General features: G+C 38.2%; 1 protein-coding gene across 6 annotated transcripts in view; it reads right to left on the reverse strand.

Annotated features, from left to right (window-relative positions):
* Positions 1 to 13694, reverse strand: part of LOC112541063 (uncharacterized) — a 381739-nt gene that overhangs the window by 259286 nt on the left and 108759 nt on the right. For 3 of the 6 annotated variants that reach the window (XR_015796098.1, XR_015796093.1, XR_015796090.1), the window contains one exon: positions 5458 to 6157. The exons of the other annotated variants lie outside the window; for them this stretch is intronic. The gene's annotated coding sequence lies outside the window, so the exon portion shown is untranslated. Of the gene's footprint in view, positions 1 to 5457; positions 6158 to 13694 lie in introns of those variants that run through there. 6 annotated transcript variants of the gene reach the window in all.

Consider the following 13694-nt stretch of genomic DNA (forward strand, 5'->3'; position numbering starts at 1 on the left):
TTCTATTTAAAGTTCTTCCATTTTTTTCAGCATTTCCATTTAAGAGGAGACCAATTGATTTATTATGTGGAGAACTACTCAGAACAAAGTTTGGTAAGATTTAAAACTTAACTTTTTTCTAGTCAAAAAGTAGATAATCTTACAAACATTAAAATATAAGCACAATGAATTCAGTTTCAGGATGAATACTGATGGCTTACAACACTAATACTAAATAATACCACAAAAGTAACAAAATTAATTTCACAAGAATCAATAATTAAAATAATTAAAGGTTACAAGCTTGGCTAAAGAAAGATGTTTTAACCATCTTCTTAAATAATGGGAACATGATAGTTGATTTTCTGGAAGTCAGGAAACATCTTCAGAAGTTCATAGCAGGAGAGATGATTGGACCTTACACCAGTGTTGTGCAAACTTGGCCACTTTAAGATGAGTGGACTCCAACTCCCAGCATGGCTGGCTGGGGAATTCTGGGAGTTGAAGTCCACTCATCTTAAAGTGGCCAAGTTTGGACAACACTGCCTTACACAATTTAGGACTTTAGGGCTTTAAGGGTCAATGTCAGCAATTTAATTTGTGCTTGATAGGCAGTTGGTTGCCAGCACAATTTGTTTTAGCCCAGGCAATTATAGGATCCCTATACCTTGCACCAGTCTGCAGCTTGGCTACTATATTTTACACCAATTGCAATTTCTGGACACTTTTTAACAGTAGCCTCATGGAAAGCACATTGCAGTTATTGAGACAGGTTGTAATGAAGACATGGGTTATTGCCACTAAATCCAGTTAGCTCAGAAAGGTTCAACAGATGTGCAAATGCATTTCTGGCCACAACCACCCCCTGCAAATCCATTAACTGTTGGGGTCAAGGAGCAATCCTAAACTACAAACCTGCAGCTGAAGGGGGAGTGCAACCTCATCCAGAAGAAGATTCTCCTCAATCCCAGAGTCCAGCATCCTCCTTACTAATAGCACCCCTGGATTTAATTTCTTCTCCCTCATCCAGCTCACTGTCAATATTAGGCAACATTCATATATTTTGTGATTTGTTGTGGAACCTGTGGAACAGTTCATGGGTCTAAGTTATTCTAATCATAATATTTATTATAGTAGTTTGCTAACAGTGGCCTCATATAGTTGGTGGAAGTTTATCTTTTCCTCAAGTTTAGAATTCTGTTTCATGAATGGAATGTCTACCTCTTCTTGTATGGCAGATTGCAGGCTGTACTTTTGATGAGAATTCTACACTTAAGCATCCATTCTGGAAGGAAGGGGGAAAGGAAAGAAATAGGAACTGCAAAGATGGGGCAGGGATGATGTTTTTGTATTGTTGGCACCTCACCTCCAGCCACAGGATGTTTGAAACTCACCCAAATCATAAACCACAGAAACACAGACATGTCCAGTGGAGCCTCTCTTTACAATTCCACACTGTGACCAACAAGTTTAGCAAAATGGACAGTTTTTCAGTTGTGTTCCTGATAAAGATTATTTTCCATTCCTCATTTATGTTTTGCTAAAATCAGATGGCTTGTCAGCATGAAAATGTCTGATCTAATGTTGATAATCAGTTGATGAATCAATTTCTGGAAGGTACAACCATCTTTCCTGTTTGAATGTTGAAAACAGCTATTCTCTTTGCAGACCAAGTGCAATATAAATATATTGAGAGAAAAATTACATACACCTTTCCATTAAACTCAGAAGTTAATCAGCTTAGCTCCTGTTCCAAGGGAAAAAAAAATGTGAGGATAATTTTGTAGTATTTCCTCTGCAGCTGCAAGGCAGTCTATTCCCTACTGGGAACTCTTGGTTTGTCCTGCCTCCTGGGGGTTTCCCTCCCCTCCTGAAACAAAGCTGCTATGGGCCTTATTGCCATTTCCTTAATGTTTTTTTGATCTGAGTGACAGTTTTCCCATGCCACTGCACATTACTCTTTTTCTCACCACAGAAAGCAACTTTGGTGAGGGAAAAGCAAGGAAGATGGTGCTGCGCCATTTTAGGGCTTCCCAACTGGCCAGCTGGAAGGTGTGCTGTCCAGCTCCAGGAAGAGAAGATGAGAATGCTCACAGAAGGCTGCACATAAGTGCAAATCCACCGACTTTCGAACTATTCCCTTCTCTTTTTTCAATGTAGACCCACAGATACAGTGACCATCTACACGTTGCCCCCCCCCCCCCGCCTCAGAAAAGCTTGATTATTCTCACTTGGTTCCTTCCTAAGAGTAGCTGAACAAGCCATCAGAGTGTATTGTCCAAATCAGAATTCCTAGTTTACACATACAGTTGTATGAAAAAGAAAGTACACCCCCTTTGAGTTCTATGGTTTTACGTATCAGGACATAATAAAAATCATCTGCTCCTTAGCAGTTCTCAGAAGTAGGTAAATACTACCTCAGATGAACAACAACACATGGCATATTACACCATGTCATCATTTATTTTACAAAAAGAAAGCCAAAATGGAGAAGCCATGCGTGAAAAATTAAGTACACCTTATGATTCAATAGCTTGTAGAACCACCTTTAGCAGCAATAACTTGAAGTAATCATTTTCTGTATGACTTTATCAGTCTCTCATATCGTTGTGGAGGAATTTTGGCTCTTCTTTACAACACTGCTTCAGTTCATTGAGGTTTGCGGGCATTTGTTTATGCACAGCTCTCTTGAGGTCCTGCCACAGCATTTCAATCAGGTTGAGGTCTGGACTTTGACTGGGCCATTGCAACATCTTGATTCTTTTCTTTTTCACCCATTCTGTTGTAGATTTGCTGGTGTGCTTGGGATCATTGTCCTGTTGCATGACCCAATGTTGGCCAAGCTTTAGCTGTTGGACAGATGGCCTCACATTTGACTCCAGAATACTTTGGTATACAGAGGAGTTCATGGTCGACTCAATGACTGCAAGGTGCCCAGGTCTTGTGGCTGCAAAACAAGCCCAAATTATCACCCCTACACCACCATGCTTGACGGTTGGTATGAGAGGTTTGTGCTAATATGCTGTGCTTGGTTTTCGCCAAACGTGGCGCTATGCATTATGGCCAAACATCTCCACTTTGGTCTCATCTGTCCAAAGGACAGTGTTCCAGAAGTCTTGTGACTTGTTCAGATGCAACTTTGTAAACCTAAGCCATGCTGCCATGTTCTTTTTAGAGAGAAGAGGCTTTCTCCTGGCAGCTCTTCCAAATAAACCATACTTGTTCAGTCTTTTTCTAATTGTACTGTCATGAACTTTAACATTTAACATGCTAACTGAGGCCTGTAGAGCCTGAGATGCAACTCTTGGATTTTTTGCAATTTCTTTGAGCATTGCACAGTCTGACCTTGGGGTGAACTTGCCGGGATGTCCACTCCTGGGAAGATTGGCAGTTGTCTTGAATGTTTTCCACTTGTGAATCATCTTCCTCACTGTAGAATGATGGACTTTAAATTGTTTGGAAATGGCCTTTTAACCCTTCCCAGATTGATGGGCAGCAACAATTGCTTCTCTAAGGTCATTGCTGATGTCTTTACTCTTTGGCATTGTGTTAAAATACACCTCAGTGCTCAAGACCAGCAAACTCCTAAAACTTTGGCTCTTATAGAGGTAGTCACACTTGCTGATGATCAATTGATCAAGGGCATTTGATTAGAAGCACCTGGCTGCTACTTAGTCTCTTCACGCCTATGGAAGCAGTAAGGGTGTACTTAGTTTTTCACACATAGCTTCTCCATTTGGTTTTATTTTTGTAAAATAAATGATGACACGGTGTAATATGCCATGTGTTGTTGTTCATCTGAGGTTGTGTTTACCTACTTTTGAGAATTGCTAAGGACCAGATGATTTTTATCATGTCCTGATATGTAAAACCACAGACCTCAAAGAGGGTGTACTTTCTTTTTCACATGACTATACTATTAAACAAATCACAGGAGCTTTCCACAAGATTTGTATCTTAATATGACTACACAAGCAGTACATCCAGTTCACAAAGAGCAGTATCTTTTGAAACATTTCTAGCTTACATTTCCATTATTTTCTGATTCTCTGTTTGCAATGGAAAAACCATTGCAGTAAGGATTTTCTGCCTATGTTTTATTGCCTTTTCAGCACCAGTTTTCTTGTGCATAATTGCTTGAATTATGTGTGTGTTGTATATTTGTGTATGTTAAATAATTTTGGTATGGATTTTCTTGGGTGATATTTTAGTTTTAATTTTATTCCTTCTGGAATTGCCTTCAATTAATGGTCTTTTTTTTTTAATGGCAGGGTTACAAAATAAATACTTCCAATAAAAGCAAAACTAGAAAACGGCTAATTCCAGATGAAATATGTCTTTGAGTCTTTTTGAGGAAAAGCATCTTTGGAAAGATTTAATACAATAATAACTCCAATGTTCTGTTTATGGGACATGTGTGCTTCTAAGAGTTTATGACCTGCTGAATTATAAACTGGTGGGAGAACCACAAAGTCAAAAGAGCCCAATCAGCTATACCACATATTATAAACAGAAGAGAAATAAAATACCTATAGTATTTGTGTAATCAATTTGGAATGATTAGATTTGGTCTCAAAATAAGACTTCCAGAATGCATGAACCACAGATTTAAACACAACCTCAATACCCTTTGTGCACCAATCATTTTTTAAATCACTTTAGGAAAAATGAAATGAAAGGAATCTGAAATGCCACTATACATTTGTGTCATCTGCCCATAAACAAATACTAAAAGTCTACATTATTCTAAAAGAGTTTTGTATCTGTACAGTCAGAATTTAATAGGGGCAACAGGCCAATGCTGTGGAAAATACATTTCTGTTATACTATTTGGCTCATTTCTACAACAAAACTAAAAATTTCAGAGGTGATCAAAAATTAATTGAGATGTCAGGATTCATAATCTGATACATTTAATGAAAAGTATATTTATTAGCAAGAGGGAGACATCAGACATAGGGAACATTTTTTTCTGCTATCTTGTGGAAACAAATTTTTCACATCAAGATATTTTTGTCATCAAGCTAGCTAGTGCATTTCAAGTGCCATATTATTGCTATTCCTCATCTCTCTTAAGTACTGCTGGTATATTCTTTTCACTGGTTCATTTTCCCATTGCTACAATCCATGGTGTAGGTTGTGCTTTCCTTTCTCAGTATTTGCAGTGTAGGCATATCACTTTCACTATTTTATCAGCAAATAGAAAGTGCTCTATCTTGACAGCCTTTAAAGCACTTTTGTAAGTCTTTTAAAGGCCCTGGCTGCTTTAATGTTTTGAAGAGGGGGATTCATGCTTTGCAAAAGTCCTAATGTGCAGGAATGGCAGACACGTGGATTCATAATTTACGTGGCTGCATATGTCATGTCTAAGTAAAAGCTCATATATAGGATCTAATAAGGGGTGTTGATTCTGTATTAGCATTTCAAATTCTGGTTCCCCCCCTTAATGTCCCTGCTTCCTTCTTAAGATCTGATCTTGTCATTCTGACTATTGTAAGTACATCAACCATGGCATATTCCATCCTTCACTAAGTCACTGTTGCTGTGTTTTTAAGTTCAAAGAATCTGAGTGGACCATGTCTGCATATCTAATTATCTTCCTTTTATTGTAATTGTCTCCGACATGAAAAGCATTTGAAGAAGAAGCTAAAAGTGAAATTGTTGGGCTTATTATTCCCTTTGTAGTACTGTAGTAGAAGAACATAGCAGAATGCAGTAGACAAGGATGACCAGCAGCATGGTGGATGGACTCAGTTACAGAGGCGATGAATGTACCGTTGGGAGACATGAAAGAACATGTTAGGGATAGATCATCTTAGAGAAAATCTATCTATGTGGTCACTAAGAGTTGACAACAACTTGGCAGATAATCAATCAATAAGTCAATCAGTATCTTATACTTTTATCAAGCTTTGTCTGATAATATGTCCTTTTAAATTTTTATCCTCCTTTGGGTCTCTGTACCATAACTATATTCAGAAGAGAGGATAAGAAGATAAATGTTATACTGAAGCAGGCATTGTTGACTAGATCCCTGTGATTCTAATACATGAGACCTTCATACTAGCAATGTACTACTATATATACAAACCTTATTAAGGGCACTTTCATACTGGTACAATTTTACTTCCCCAATTCCTCAAAAGCAGTGTGAAGATCATCTTGTCATCTTGAAGCACTGAGGACAAGGAACAGAAAGGTTTGCCACAGCCCACTGATCTCTTGCCATGATCTCTGTTCAACAACTAAGGTGTTTTACTTCCTCTTCAACTTTAGCATAATAGGAACAGTTCTGAAGCCAGTTTCTAGCTGAAAATACTGGAGCTCTAAAGAGCTTGGAAGTTTCCCCACTGGAAGGAACACATGTCTCAGCCCTCCTCCCAGTTCCTGAACTTCAGCTGCCCTGCAAGGTCCTATAAGAGGTATGCTTATAGGTTTGAATCTCCCCTTCAACAGCTCAGGTAAAATGAACAGAGATTAAATTGACTGGATTCCATCAAGTTCCCCCTTTTCTTTGGCAGAAGAGGAGCAGCAAGCAAAGTGCCAGGCTTTTTGTACCTGGATTATTATTATTTTTCTTTCTTTCCCTTTTGAGGTGGTCAGGGGTTGTTGTTAGAAGGCATGCTGCAGCTTGAGGTAGAACAGTAATTTTCACAGCTGACTTCAAATTGTTTTAAGGGACTGAAGAGTAGAAATGGTAACATTTGTGGAAGTGCCCTTATATGTGACCAGATTATATCAGAGAAAGCCTGTTAAGTACTATCGCCTAGAGCCAGCATTTTCATACAGAGAAAGGATTCTTTTGAAAGCACTTCTGCATAAACTGGGCATCTTATTCACTTCCGAATACTCTAGGCACAAATGGTTGTAAGCAGTGTGTGCATAAAAATTCTTCTGCATTTTTTTCCCTATTAGTAATTCAGTTCAACAAAAGGGAATGCATTTTTAAAAAATATTTTGAAGGGAAAAAGATCGGCAGTGAAATATTCATGGAGTGAATGTGTGCTTGCCCTTACTTAGAAATGAGGGGGCCAATGACTACTGTGTGTGTGGATGCTTGGTCTTTCATTATACCATTGTCTGTCTTTCTGCATATCAGTTCAATCCCAAGGGGAAATATCATGAAGGAACTCCTCCTCTTGAAATATCTACCACTTTCCAGAGTGATGGGAAGGTATGTGGCAGAAAACAATAAAATAATCAGCAGTAGCATTCTTCACCACCTCCAAGTATAAGCTCAGCCTAAAACCACCACCAAGAAAAAAAAATCAAAAGAAATTCTAAAGTGCCTTAAGAATAAGGGAGAAAAATGGCTTTATTTTGCAGGGAAAGCAAATGTTCGAGAAACTGCAGTGCAGATTTTGGCACAGTACTGGATACAAGTAAATACAAGGGATTGGAGGACTCTCTCACACAAGGAGGTTAGAACAGATATGGGACTCGGGTACCAAGCACTGTGTTGTTTGTAGTCAATGACTCAGATATAACCCAGACAATAGTTTTTGCTTGAACCCATCAATTCTGACTCAAGTATTATAAACAAACCAGGCCACTATGCCTTGTTCAGCTAACCATTGTTAACAGAAATTCTAGTTTAGCACTATGGATAATGTACTTAATGTATACTTGCAAGAAAACACATTTATTCCTCTAACTGTATATTAAAGATAATAGCAACCAAATTCACAAGAATATCTTATGAATTCAATTCAAACCATAAAGCTGAATCCTTCCAACTAATTGTGAGATCACAGCATCATTAAAATAATTTCTACTCCAAATCAAGGCTCCCAAAAAACAGTAAGATGATATCAACTTGCCAGGAAAAATTCTGAGTTTTAAAAACATTTTTACATGTACAGAAAAATGGACAAACACACAGCAAACAAAAATTCCCTAAAGGCCAATTCCCATAATTCTGTAGCCATTCTCCAGCTACCATCCATTGAGGACTGAGCATGATGCTTGGCCATGGAGTATTAAGTGGGAGACAGGAAAAGTGAGCAGGAAAGTAAGTGCATGTCTCAAAAATGCTGCGGCTGGCTGGCTGCTAGAAACTTGCTTTTTATAATTCAACAGTGCTGTATATTCCCAAATTAAATGACCTGGGACATTTAGTTAACCAAATTAAAATCTTACAAATGTACTCTCTAACAATAAGTGGTTTCCCTGCTTCCTACAGCATGTTAAATGCTTTTATATGTCATTATTTTTCATAGCGAATATTTGGGATGAAGGCTGGCATGCTGGGATTGAAGCAACCAGTACATGTCACCAAAGTTCCTTTCTGCTGTGAGTCAAGACTGTTTTTTTTTTCACTGTGCATCATGAAGGGGCCCTTTCAACTATCTAGACTCCTTGCTGTCTTCCGCACATTGCTGCATGTGTTTCTGCGAGTTATGCTCTTACGTCCGATGGAGTCTAGCAGGTGCTGCTTGGGGCTACCAAGCTGCGGTGCACACTACATCTGTAAAACTATGTGGCTTTAATACTGAAGCTAAAGCAAGTTGAAAGCAAATCTGTTTGCCCTTGAATGTTGTCACGCAGAACATGATCCAACATATAACAATGTGGAGAAGCTTATGCAAATTGTCACTGTATGGCAGGGATTTGAATGGGACAAGATATAAAGCTATCTAAGCACAAGCTACAAGCTTTGTAGCCTATGTTCTGGGGCATAGTCTGGGTTTTCTGGGAAGTGTGTCAGGAGTTTTTCAATAGGAAAGGCAGAAGTTGATTAGGCAACTTGCCAAATAGCCCATGCGTCTCTGTTTATAGAAATGCTTCCTTGCAGCAGTTCCTTTAATTGGAGAAAAAGATAACAAATGATTTCCAAGGCTATTTACTGTTCATTGTTGCATTTTATACAAGCAGTTTACCTACTCCTTCTCTCACACTGTAGAATTTGGCTTTTGCCTTGTAAAAAGAATTGTGAATGGAATAAATGCATTGGATCTGCTACATTAACCATTTAGTGTTTGGGGCTGGATTGTCCAGTTTTATCCTTACAGTAATGCAATCCTATAATTTTGTGACTCCATAAGGATTTGAATTCAGATATTCAGATTAAGTCTTATGTTTATCTACTCTATAAAACTAGGTTTCTAGATTCTTTCTGTCCTCCTGGGAATACAGCTGAAGTGTATGAAGGGAATCAGTGCATATGTTGTCCCTTGGAAAACACACACATCTCTCTCTCTCTCTCTCCTTCATATGTTACATAGTTAGTTCATGTTCTGAATACTACTGGGCCCAATCTATTTCTGCAATGCATGAAATATTTGCTGGCTTCCTTGCATTAGATAGAGTAACATGACTCAAATGAAGCATGATGCTACTGAGCTCCTAGACGTGGGGTGCAACTAAGCACACATCTGGCTTCCCTAAACATGACACCATGTTCAAGAATGACTGAAGTTAGTTCAGAGCAGAAACACCAGGGAATATAGTTCCCCACTGCACTTTTCCACTGTTAAAAGCTGCTATTAATAGCTGAAGACTACAGAACCCAAAATGTTGACTGGGGAAATACAGGATGGGAGAGGTTAAATCAAAGGCAGCTGCCTTATTTTAAAAACTTTGGAAAACCAGTCATAGATCTCCTACATCCTGTGTGTAGCTTGGCTCAGAGACTACAACAACTGGCAACAGTATAATTATGTAGAGAAAACAGGTTAATATTAGAGGATTAAGAAATGCTTCCTTTGAAATACTCAGGAAATCTGCTCAATTCAGCTGACCAAAAATTAGGCCCAACTTCATTCTCCCATGACTTCCTAGTATCCACTTCAGTCTTTTCACAATCATCCGGCCACTTATTGCTCCCCCCACCCCCAGGTTTATTCCCATGTTCATTTCCTGAAAATACCCATATGGGGAAAATTTGGATGGTAGCTGAAAAGCTGGTACTTCATTTGGGAGGGGACCTAATATCCAAGTTTCCTTTATGTATGTATGCATGTATGTATGTGTATGTGTATATGTGTGTGTGTGCGTGTATACGTATGCGTGTGTGTATATATGGCTCTTACATTTCCATTTATTTGCCACCAAATTTGCTTCCTCTTCCCACTCCTCCCCTTCTTCTAAATCCTTGGGAGAATCCTTTTGGAAGCTGTGAGATTTGGAGTTAAGCCCCTAAATCAAATCAGAGATGTATGAATCATCTAAGGTGACTCAGGATGTTCTCCAGATCATCAAATCAGTGTCCTAAGCAAAATGTCCCTAATATATTTTCCCTGAGGCTATACTACAACAGTATTTGTGCATTTGCTTGTACAGTATCATTGAATGTAATAAATTTACTCCAAGTACTATGATCATTTTAAACTGAAATCTTTCTTGACAAAAATATATTAGAGATATACTTTAATTACATGTCACTATAAGTAACTCTCTGTACATACATTTTTTCTGTTGTACTGAGCACCCTTGCAGAATAAGGATTAGAAATCAAATTATCAAATTTCTCAAGTTAAACCAACCCTTCTTTTGTCTTTTAACACATTATGTTGAACAGTTACTGTCCAATAACATCGAAGTATAGAAATATTCCTGTCTGCATTAATTAAACTTTATTATGCTGAAAATTATGTTGTATTAAGACCACAACTACCTTTTAGTAGTTGTTCCTCAATAGCCAATACTTGCTTTGGCATATACTGAGCCAAGCACAGAATTAAATTTGACAACCAACGTAAAACATTCCTATCTTGTAGGTATGCAATATCTGATATCTCTTTATTTTTACTCTTTAAAGGTGGGGGTGTGGGGACGGTCAGTGCAGTGACACTTGGAATTCAATAGACTGCATTAAAATGTAATGTGTTGTTTTTGAATCCTGATATGAGGATTAGTCTTACTATTTTTCTGGCTCTGAAACTATCCAATATTGTACCGACTCCTGATACAGTTAAGGTATCAGGAATGACAAGATTCTCAAACAGAGTGTCCTTTTGTTACTGTGCACATAAAACTGGCATTTCCTATGCAAAATTTTTCAAGACTCTTCAAAGATATTCCAGGAAATGACTAGTTCTTTTGGGCTATTTCCCTGTTAGGGACTTTATCACCCACTCATCCTTAAGGCAATGTAGAGCCTGACCTCATTACTATAAGATAGACACAACAATGGTTAGATGACTGCAGAAAATGCTATAAATCATGATGGGGAAAAGGTCTAGGGCAGACCTTCCCATCTGGTACTCTCCAGAGGTGCAAGGATGACAGTTCCTGGAATTCTTTGAGAATAAGCCAATAATACATTTATTATGATGATTTATGATTGGGGTGCTTTTGTCATTTTTGTAAATTGGCTGTTAGTTGCCCAGAGTTATACATCTAAGATGGGCAGCCATATACATTTTATAAATAAAGAAGTAAAGAATTATAATCACAATTTACAGCATTACTGGTACATATGGTACATAATGAACCACTGTTCAAATATGGTGCATATGGTACATCACGGCTTTTGAGTCCCTCTGATATACAAGCTAAGGCCAGGCATCAATTGGCCTGTGCTAAAAGGATTCAGACTTCCTTGAGCCAAGCTCAGCTTCCGATTACTATATGGACACACCCATATCATGACCTTGCCAACCACTTCTTTGAGTCAAATGCAATGTCTAGTTGCTAATATCACAGTGCTCATTTAATTTACTTGAAAATACTATGGAAATGGTGTGCCATTGCCTTCTTTTGGGATAAAGTCTAGTGTAGTTTTCAGTTGTGGGATTTCCATGCATTTTCCCATTCAAGGATTAATCAGGTCCAATCCTACTTAGCTCTTTGAATAGCCAAGGTCAGCTGGTTGCTTATGCCAATTCCAAGCATACCAAATGCTCCCGTAAGAAATGTCTCATGCTTGTAGGTCAGTACATGTACCGTCTGCAACAGGGAGCTGGATGACAACTTGTCAATCTTTTTTAAAGATAGTATATGCAATACACTGTGTTTAGGATACTTCTGAGGCCTTGTTTACATATCCTGCGTTCTTGACGCCACATCTATGATGAATTTCCCCAAACAACGCAAATGGAATTCCTCCTGCACATTTGTTTAAGGTTCAGATCCCCTTTTGTGACATCCATGCTTTAGCCTCTCAGTAACATTTTTCTTACTCATCACCAGAACATGTGTGCAACCATTTGGTTTCCCCTTAACTTCTTGTTTTACCTTAAGCTCACATTCCTTGTCATCAAACTGAACAAGAATATTTATTCTTCTCAAGCCTTATGGAAGTGGATAACAGTACTAATATAGTAACATATAATTAAATGAATAGAGAGGAAAAGATGAAATAAAACAGAACTGCCTCTCAATATATGCCTTTGGAGAAAATGGGATTCTTGAGACCAAGTCTGCTTTCTGTACTGAGTTGAACAGTATGGTGTTTGCTGAATTTCTGCCTCTCCTTGGAAGAATTGGACTATAATTTACCATTTGTGAAATCTCTCTAAATTATCCAAAGTAGATGTTTATGTACAATAAATGCCATGATTTTTAGTTCTCTTCTCCATAGACATTCCAGATTTAGTACTGATTTCTGTAGAACCAACCAAATACATGTGGCTCTCTCTTTCTTTCTTGGTGGTATAAGGCTCTCTCTTTCCTTCTCTCTCTCTCTTTTTGGTCTTGTCATAATGATCTGCTAAATACTGAACCTTTAAAACCTGCCACCAGAGCAGAACTAAATATCATTCATCTTTCCTGTCATGCCAATGATATTTTGGGAAGTACATGATGGTAAGAAATGAAATATGGTTTTGCACTGTTTATTTTCTTTTAAAGATGCCATCTATTTGAAGCTGCTTAGAGAGCTAGAATTATGGACAGATGGAAGATGGATGAGTGGTGGGAATGCATCAGAGAAAGTCAGAGATCCATAGAAAAACCAGCTCATCACATTGTTTTCTAATTCACCACAACTCCATTGACATGTCTTATTAGATAAGGTACATTTTTTATTCTCTTAAAACTTTTCCTTCCAATATATCTGCTTTAAAAGTTAAGCAACATTTTGCTTTTCTGCTTATTAAGAACCTTTATTGTCTGGTATTATTTATGATAATTTTACACTAAAATATTCTATCTTCAGCTGGTTGACCAGATTGAATTTCAAAGCCAAGTATTTCCAGTACCTGCTCAGAGAACCTGCCAGACAAGGAGTCTAGAGGCCACATAGGAAAGAAGAACAGCAGGTGGAGTGGGTGAAGAGTCAAAAGCTGAAAATGAGCCAAAAGGAGTATAAGAGGTGGTGAATAAAGAATAGAGTGCAAGGGTGGACAATTTTTAGTGGCTAGAAGCCACACTTTTCATTTTTATTCTTTTGGCCACTGAGGGCTGCAGCAAGCAAGATCGAGGTGTCAGAGGAGGAGGAGGAGGAGGAGATAAAAGTGGGGCTTTTAGTGGAGGCAGGGTTTTTGTTTGTTTGTTTAAAGTGTAAAGGAAAGAAGAAGAAGTGTTTGTGAAAGAAGATGCTACAAGAGACTAAGTGCTGGAACTTGGGAAAAAGGCTGGGCAGGGTATCCTGTACATAGGGTTGAGAAAATCTGTCTCTCAGATGTGTTGGACTTTAATTCCCAACAGCCCAATAATGTGGCTGACAATGAAAGATCCTGGGAATTGGAACAACAACATCTGGAAGGCTATCACTTCCCAGTTTATATTCTAAAAGTGGCAGGATTGGTACTGAAGTACTCAAAAGGAGGTTA

Source organism: Python bivittatus, unplaced genomic scaffold (genome assembly GCF_059951505.1).
Source record: "Python bivittatus isolate LINGU-HERP-01145 unplaced genomic scaffold, Pbiv_v1 ctg000020_np1212, whole genome shotgun sequence".
Classification (NCBI taxonomy): domain Eukaryota; kingdom Metazoa; phylum Chordata; class Lepidosauria; order Squamata; family Pythonidae; genus Python; species Python bivittatus.